The sequence below is a fragment of the Desmodus rotundus genome, chromosome 3 (genome assembly GCF_022682495.2).
Source record: "Desmodus rotundus isolate HL8 chromosome 3, HLdesRot8A.1, whole genome shotgun sequence".
Taxonomy (NCBI): domain Eukaryota; kingdom Metazoa; phylum Chordata; class Mammalia; order Chiroptera; family Phyllostomidae; genus Desmodus; species Desmodus rotundus.
This window is the reverse complement of record NC_071389.1, coordinates 53,263,902-53,273,193: the sequence shown is the minus strand read 5'-3', so window position 1 is coordinate 53,273,193 and position 9,292 is coordinate 53,263,902. Positions and strand designations below refer to the sequence as shown.

General features: G+C 37.8%; 1 pseudogene; it reads left to right on the top strand.

Annotated features, from left to right (window-relative positions):
- Positions 1-801: 801 nt before the first annotated feature.
- On the top strand, positions 802-1,542 carry LOC112309387 (large ribosomal subunit protein uL30-like; annotated as a pseudogene).
- The last annotated feature ends 7,750 nt before the right edge of the window (positions 1,543-9,292 follow it).

The following is a 9,292-nucleotide window of genomic DNA, read 5'->3' as shown; positions in this document are numbered from 1 at the left end:
CATACTCCACTATGCTGTCTTTTAAATTTGCTCTTCTTTTTTAATGTTGCCTTAAACTAATTACAGATTTTTATTCCTCAAAATCAATTTTAAAATAAGTTTTACTTTAAAAAAATCTACTTGAAATTTTGACTGGAATTGCAAGGGTATAGACTACCTTACCTGTGTATGGAATAGCTCTCTATTCTTTTATGGTTTTCAGTACTTAAAATTTATCTATAAAACTTTGGATGCTTTTTAAAACAATTTTTATTGTTATTCAATTACAGTTGTATGCCTTTTCTCCCCATCCCTCCACCCCACCCCAGCTGAACCCCCTCCCTCCCCCACCTCCACCCTCCCCCTTGATTTTGTCCATGTGTCCTTTATAGTAGTTCCTGTTGGATGCTTTTTAATACATGGACATTTTATACTTTTTGTTACTTTTATGAATTGTCTCTTAATTTTATTATATTTTCTAGTTGTTTGTTGTTTATATATACATTATTGATTTTGTTTAGGTTGAATTTGAATCTGTCAACCTTGCTGAAATGTTTTTGTAGTTAATATCATTATATGTTGATTTTGTTGTTTTTATACTATGTGGAAGATCTTTAAATAATGAGAGTTTTATCTCTTCCTTTTTAATACTTCACTACATACTATGTTAAACAATAGCAGAGAAAGTTGAAAGATTATGTGTACATAACCTTTACCTGTTTAAGGAAGTTTCTGCTACTTCCTATTTTAAGATGTTGATCCTTATCATTTTTCTGTATTTATTTTAAAATCTAAGATGTTTGCTCTCTTCTGGTTGGGACCATGGAGGGTCCACAAGGGAAGAAGAAGTTCTCTATTGTAGCAGAAACCCTTAAGAGAAGGCAAAGGAATTTCACAGAGCTGAAGATCAAGTATCTGATAAGAAAGAAGTTTGTGCAAAAGTTGCTTTGAAAGGCAAGGAGGAAGCTTATCTATGAAAAAGCTAAGCACTATCACAAGGAATGTAGGCGGATGTACAGAACTGAGATTTGAATGGCTGGGATGTCAAGAAAAGCTGGCAAGTTTTATGCACCTGCGGAACCCAAATTGGCATTTGCCGTCAGGATCGGAGGTATCAATGGTGTGAGCCCAAAGGTCCGGAAGGTGCTGCAGCTTCTTCCCCTTCGCCAGGCCTTCCTTGGCATGTTCGTTAAGCTCAACAAGGCTTTGATTAACATGCTGAGGATTGCGGAACCATATATGCGTGGGGGTACCCAAACCTCAAGTCAGTAAATGAACTGATCTACAAGCATGGTTGTGGCAAAGTCAACAAAAAATGAATTACTCTGACAGATAACACATTGATTACTCAATCTTTTGGTAAATATGGCATCATTACATGGAGGATCTGATCATTTCTATACTGTTAGAAAACGCTTCAAAGAAGCAAACAACTTCCTGTGGCCCTTCAAATTATCTTCTCTGAGAGGTGGAATGAAGAAAAAGACCACCCATTTTGTGGAAGGTGGAGATGCTGGTAACAGGGAACACCAGAGCAATAGGCTTATTATAAGGACGAACTAAGTTTGTTCGGTTAATAAACAGTGACTGCTTTGAAAGTGAAAAAAAATCTTGGTTTTTTTTGTTGTTGTTGTTAATCTGTCATTGAAGGGTTTTTCTCATGTTAAACATAATTTCATTCCTGGAATAAACTCTATCTGACGGTGCTGATACTGTATGTACTTAAAAACAGAGTGTTGGATTCATGCATTTTTCTTACCAATGAAATGATAACTTTTTTTCTTATATTATCCTTACCTAGTTTTTGAATAAAGATTATACTAGCATTATAAAATGAACTGGTCAGTCTTCTTTCTCTTTCAATTTGGGAGATTAAATAATCTTTGAAAATTTGAAAGAGCTCAACTGTAAAACAATATGGGTCTGAGACTATTTTGGAGTCTTGACTCACCACTTAAATTTCTTTAATGTCAATTTTTCTACTCATGTTTACTATTTCTTCTCGTGTTTAGTTTTGCATTTTATAAGTTCATCCATTTCTTTGAGATTTTCAAATGTACTTGAATATAATTTTTCATAATACTATTTCATTGTTATTAAAAGTCTATGTTGAGTTTATAGTTATTTGTGCTTTTTCTACTATATAATATTTATTTGCATCTTTTTATCTTTTTACAATCAGTCCTGCTGAAGTTTATTTAATATGATCTTTTAAAATAATGGATTTTTTGTGTTATGATTCTCTCTATTTTTTTAAACGTTCTATTTACTTAAATTCTGCTTACTTTCTTTTATTATTTTCTTGTTTTTTCAGGATTTTATCTGCCTGGACTTTTTTTCACTTTTTTGCTTAGCTGTATTTTTCTTCAATCTTTCTTGTGCCCTAAGAAATATATTCACACTTAGGACTTTCTCCATAAATGTTGCTTCAGATGTGCCTCACAAATTTCGACATATACTATGCATTTCATCATTCAATTCTAAATACGTTGTCAGTTCTCTTATCATTTTCAAAGCTATTCAGTACATATTTTGTAGATATTTCAAATTGAAAAGTTCATTAACTTCTAGTTTTATTGCAATACAATTAAGAAGCTAGCAGTTAATACTATTCTCTTGATCTGTTCAGAAGGTGTGTGCTAAAGTCTCCAATTACAATGTTTGATTTACCTGTTTTTCCCTACAGAGCTATCTACCTATATCCTTAGGTGCATTTATGTTCATGATGACTAAATCTTCTTGCTCTTTTATTCCCTTTATCAAGGTTTATATAATATCCCTCTTTGTCGGTCAGGATTTTTTTGTCTCCATGGATATAAATCTTGTCAGATGTTAAGAGTGCAATTCCAGTTTTCTTTGGAATTTTGAGTAGTTGCCAGATTACCTTTTCCCAGCCTTTATATATCCTCTTGTTTTAATGGTATTTCCTGTAAACAGCATGCTATTAAATCTTTAAAAAATTTTTAAAACTAGCATGAGAATCTCTGTTATTTAAGTAGTTCTAAATTTAAATTTATCATAAACACCTGTACTAAGACCTAATTTTATAGAGCAGCTGGGTTAACTAGAACTTCACCATACACCTTCTTTGTATTCCTGGGCAGAGGCAATCCCTCAGGCAAAAATTCACCAGCTCTGGGAATTAATAGGGAAATAGTAGAGGAGCGATTAATGGTGTGTGACTGGTTGGTGGGAACACAGTTTCACCCCAGCAGAACTTTTATCCTGCCCTGATATTAATCCATGGCAGTGACCTGGACTGTTATTGTGGATTCTTTGGTGACAGGACAGATGATGAGCATTCCCAGATCAGAGTGAAATTTGGAAGCTCTCGCTAAACCAGTCCTTAATGCTGAGACACAGTAGTTTTCGCCCCAGACTGCTGCCCCGCTACACACTGGCTTTCATAGCTGTCTCTTTCCAAATGTCCTCATTGTTTTTATATTGGTTATTCAGACCTGTGTTTCTCTCTGCTGTCTGTAGTTTCCCTAGGGTTGATTTGGGGGAAAGGAGCTCACAGTCTGTGCTATATATATCTGTAAAATAGATCTGTAGCTTTCTATCCATCCTGATAGAAAGCTACAGATCTATTTTATGAATATATTCCTAAGAGTGATACACAGAGATATTTTGGGGAAAAAAATGTCACTTAAAAACTGCTTGAGCCCTGGCCAGATGGCTCAGTTGCTTGGAGTATTGTCCCATACACCAAAAGTTTGTGGGTTCAATTCCTGTTCAGGGCACATTCCTGGGTTGTGGTTTGGTCCCTGGCCAGGGTGCATATGGAGGCAACCAACTGATGTTTCGCTCTCACCTCGATGTTTCTCTCACTCTCTCTCCCTTCCTTTATCTCTAAAAAAATCAATAAAATATTCTTGGTTAGGATTAAAAATAGTAATAATAATAATAAAAACTACTTGAAACCCAAACAAGGTGACATTGGCAAATTATAAAATAGGAGTGTTGGAAAATCCAAACTACTTCACATCTGCCTCCAAGACTTTCTTTAGTACAAAACTAGTCACTCCACAGTACTCCCAAGTTTTCTAAGATAGCTAAACATGTTAATTTGGTTAATTCTCCCATCCTTTTTTTTATTCTTTTAAAGGTATCTCTGCATGCCTTTCTTTATGATATCCCTTTGGCTCAGAATTTTTTTGAAGCTCATTCTTGATACCCTGCCAGTCTTTGCTGACTGTGGGCAGTTCAACTTCCCAGGTGGTGAGCTGTCTAACAGGTTGAGATTGCCTTCTCTTACTATCAGCAGGCGGCAGTGTTAACGGCATTAATCCCCGCACAAAGTCTATTTGCCCTAATGACACCTCCCGCACTCAAGCACTCCTGTGTGTTAATGGGACGGCCTAAGGGGACATCCAGGCTGTCTCTACCTCCTCCATTAGGTGGCCCATTTAACCCATTTAACCGAAGGCCAGGGGAAGGGCTCTTGCTAGTATTTCTAGAAGAAGCTCCTGCAGTCCATCTCCTGTGTTTAGGGGACGGCATTGCCAGCCACAAATTAGCAGAGATTTAAACCAATTCAGTTAAATAAGTTGTGGAGTGTAAAGGTTTGTTTAGAAAGACAATTCTCAGAGGATTGCTTACATTGCATCTTAAGAGTGGGTATCAGAGCCTAAATTCCCCATCTTATTCATTTGATTAAGGAATTAGAAACCCTATATCTGAATGATAATATTTCCTTGGAAGGCTGAAACAGTAAGCAGCTTGGGGCCATAAATTAAAAACAATGGGTTAGGAACTAAGAAACATAGAGGTTAGTCCCAGCTAAATTATTAGGTAGCTGTATGACCTTGGGGAAATTAGACAGCTTCTCTGAGAATGTGGCTTCCTTATCCGTAAAATAACCTTTGAGGTCCTCTTCCTCAAAAATCTAAGATTATATGGTTTTCAGGTTCTGTGGTACTTTTGCCCAAGACCATTTTTTTTTGTTTGTTTTTGCCCCTAAACAGAAATGTTAACCATGTATCTAGTAGGGTCAGAAGTGAATGCAGGTAAGTTTTGAGAAGAGATTGTGGAGAATGGGTGTATCTTGAATCGGGGGTGGCTCTGCTGGGGAGAACAGACCCACGCTCACGGCAACACGCTGGAGCCTGAAGCTCTGAGGATCGGGGAGACACAGGGATTAAAAGGACGGGCTTGCCTGTGGGGAGCGAGGCCGTTGTACCACACCCTGCCCCTAACGTGCCGGGGGCATTGCTGAGACCGGAACTGAGGAGGATCTTTTGCAGGCTCCTTATTTGTAAGCAGTGCATGAAACTGCCTACCGCAGACATGCCAGGCGTACAAACGTGAGCAGCAGCGTCAGGTTTTTTTAACTGTAAATCAGCTTCATTACAGATGGAAGGGTTCTTTTTAGAAAAGACTTTTCATGGAGTGCTCACTTGCTGACCCCATCTTACCCATTTTTCTCCACCCCATCCCCCACTTCACCTAAGAATCACATAGGAATGAAATAAAGTGGTCTAGACATATTTTAAAGATTGGAACATTTTTCCAGACTATGATAGGACAGCTCCAAATGCGATGCAGCTGGCTTTTCCTTGGGTGGCCTGTGGTGCCTCAAACCCAACCCGGGCTCTCTAAGCAAACTAAAGTTCATGCTTTTCAGGTCTTTAATTAGGAAGGAGAGAAACAATTTTATAACCTTGCTTACATGAAGAAGTCTGATTTGTACAGGAATCCTAAAGGACTTATCTAATGCTTTTGGCTTTGTAGGAGTAAAAATCAGATTTCTAAGTTCTCCTATCTTTTCACCTTTCTGCTAGCTTAGCTGAGAGTAGCTCAGGGTGGAACAGGCCAGTTCTCAGCCTCCTCTGATTGCAACAGTTGCCTGGGTAGAGCCATAAATGTTGCCCTGAAATAAATATATAAAAAATAAACAAAAGCATCACCGCACACATTATACACTAATGACATATATTAAACAATAATTTGGAAAGTACAGAATAATGTTAGGGAACTATATTAGAGGTGCATAGAAGGAAGATGCTTTAAGAAGTAAGTATGCTCTATTTTGGGACAACAGCGGAAGTCTTGTTAGTCATATTTTAAATATCATTATTAGATGTTTGCAAGAAGATAATATATACCCCATTGGGTACCTAGGCATCAAGCACAATTATAAACAGGCAAAAACCAACAGCAAAGGTACCAAAGATTTTTTTAATGGAATTTATTTAATTTTGATTTCCACTAAGTGAAAATAATATTTTAAAATTCCAATCAGTCCCTGAAGGCAGCAGGAGATCTGTGGCCTCCTGCCTAATGATGTAATTAAGTTGAGCTCATCATTATCCAGCCAGACACCACACACGCGCACACACATGCACCCACGTGCACACGCACACACATGCACCCAGGCTGCTGTAAACTGTGTCTGTGTTTGGAAGATTAAGGGGTCAGTAAATGATTGGGAATGTGTGTGGGTTGAGGAGCAAAATGTCTTAAGGGATATTTTAGTTTTTGTATTAGATATGTGTTGATGTGTTTTCATAGTAGCTAGACTAGAAATGGGATGTTTTAGGGCGACAGTACTGGAAATCATCATAAGAGACAGTAAAATACACTTCTTATTTGCTACAAATATACTTAATAAAAGTTTACATGCTTAAAAAGCATACATTTTATTTTTCAATTTAGTGTTTCTCTCACAGGTTAATGCAGAAAACACTGAGTTTCTTCCAAAAATAGAGATTTGAGTTGTCTGATAACCATTTTAAAATCACTCTCAGCCATGATGAAGTGTTTCTTTCAAACGCTGCCTTAGTTTATTTTGTAAAGAATGCACGTCATGAGAGTCAGCGTCGTACAAGATGCTGAAGGCCTATCCTGGGCATGTTTTGCATAAGAAGATCATTTCTCCAGTATATTTTATACTTCCAAATAGAGGTACAACTAAAGAAATTCCTTTGAAAATAAGACTTGCACTACATGAAAAACAACGTCACAACGTGCCTGTAAACACAAGCATTAGAAGGACCACCACCAGCCGGTCTCTGCTCTGCACAGTTGAGTTTGGCTTCTCCCCCATCACATTTGAGATTTCTTTCTTTAACAAAAGCTGTAGTTACCTGATGGGAATTTTCACAGTTGGTATTACAGGCACGGTGATCAATTTTTAAAGGGCTAGGACATATGGAGAAGGAATTTCTTGCCCATCTGTTAAAAAAATTCTCACCTATATGAATACAACTGTATTTTCTTATTGTTAGATGGTTTCATATCCAAAGGAACCAATTTATTCAAAATAAATAGAAAGGGTAATCCCAAATCTATTGCTTTTAGGAGCCTGTAAATCATTCCTAAGCACCCCCGAGACGTATTTCTGGCCCCAGGGTGACAAGTGAAATGACTTTGGGGAAAACTTGGGGCCTTACCGATGGCTAACAGTGCCTACATTGAAGTAGCAAATAGATTACAACCCAGAGTTCTAACTGCATGGAGGGTATACCTTAGAATAAACTCCGAATTCTCTGGACAATTGGGGGCAGCATAGGGACTCTGTAGCATTTGATGTAAAAGCCTTGAAGAAAATGGAGTCAAACTAGGCCAAGACCTTCTTGTTGATAGGAGAAGCAGGCCCTTAAAAAACAACCAAGAACTACAGGAATGTTTATTATGTGTGGCTAGAAGCCAAGACGTGACATGGAATGAAAAACTAGAGAACTTTATGGTAGGATAGATGGTCCAGGCCATGCTGATTATATTCTTCCACCATTTCATTTATTCTGCTGGTAAGAATTTATTGAGTGGCTGCTACCTGCCAGATGTATTAAGGATACAGCATTGCAAACAGATGATATCCCTGTCCTCCTGTATCTGTATTCTAGTGATTGAGACAGATGATAAACAAATAAATACAGAGACAAATCTGATGTGATAAGTACTGCCAGAGAAATGTCTAGGCTTTATTGAAATGTCTTAAGTGATGAGGGAAGGAAAAGCCCTTTAAGGCAGGATGGTAAGCGAAGGCCTTTTTGAGCAGGCAGTATGTGAAATGCGGCCCAAAGACTGACTGAGAAAGAGGCAGCCATGCCGCCCAGTGGACAAAGAGCACTCCAAGCAGAGGGACGATACATGTGAAAGCCTGGAGTGGGCAAGGACTCAGCGCGTTTCAGAAATCGAAAGGGGGGCTATGTAGGTATGGCATAGTGTGCCAGAGACAGGTGAGGCCAGGAAAGGTTAGGGAGGTTGGCAGGGGCCAGATCACGCAGGCCCTTTTTCACTGTGGCAAGGTTTGCATTTTCCTACAAAAGCAATGGAAGGGACTTAAGTAGGGAAATCACAGGATCCAATTTACATTTAAAATATATCGCTCTGTTATACTCTCATTTGGATGGTGAAAAAAAAAGATTATTCATGGGAACTGAATCATTTATACCAACACACATTATACATAAATAAGTCCGAATTATTTAAATCTTCAAAGATGATTAGAAAGAGAAATTTAAATGTGGCAAAATCAGACAAATCAGACATGTGGCAGAAAAAGAATTATCTTGCCATGTGGGTTTACTATCAGGAGCTTTTATAAACCTTTTCAAAATAATATGTCAGCCAGAACACATATCTTTTAATTCTTTAGCAGGAAAATTAATGGCAATTCACAAGGAAAAAAGATGTTCTGATGATAAACATGCTGGAAGTTTTCAAAATGACTGGACCCCTTAATTGTGAATTTTCAGCAGGGCCTCCTTGGCTAGGAAAAGCCTTCTTTTTTGTAGCAGAACAAAATAGGGGAACTTTGGCCTGATCTGTCTTCCCGTTCTCAGGAGGCTGTACCTCCACACTCTTCCCAAGGCCAAACACAACCCCTCGATCTCCATGTCTAGAGTCACCTTGAAACATTCTCTGCTCTGTGGCTACCTCTTGAGTGGAAAAATTTCTTGACTCCTTGTTCATTAACATTTGCCTGGACTTAGACATTCTAGTAAGACAGGTGTCATTAATAGGGATTTAAAAATCCTTTAAGCTATACAGTTAAAGTATTAATACATTTACTACGTTATGTATGTATAAATGTTTACCTAACTACAGGTACTCCATGTTGACAGCATTCTGAACGAATATCATGGGCAGGGTAAAGTGCTAGGCTGACTCGTATTCAAACCTAGCTTAGCTACTTGCTGGCCTTTTGATATTAGTCATTTTACTTCTCTGATTCCTGTTTAATTATTTATAACATGGCAGTAATAAAACCTAACCCATAGCATTATTATGAAGTTTAGAGGTAGGGTATATACAGTGCTTCGAATGTAAGAGTGGCTAAACTACCAATAGATTTCATTATATTTTT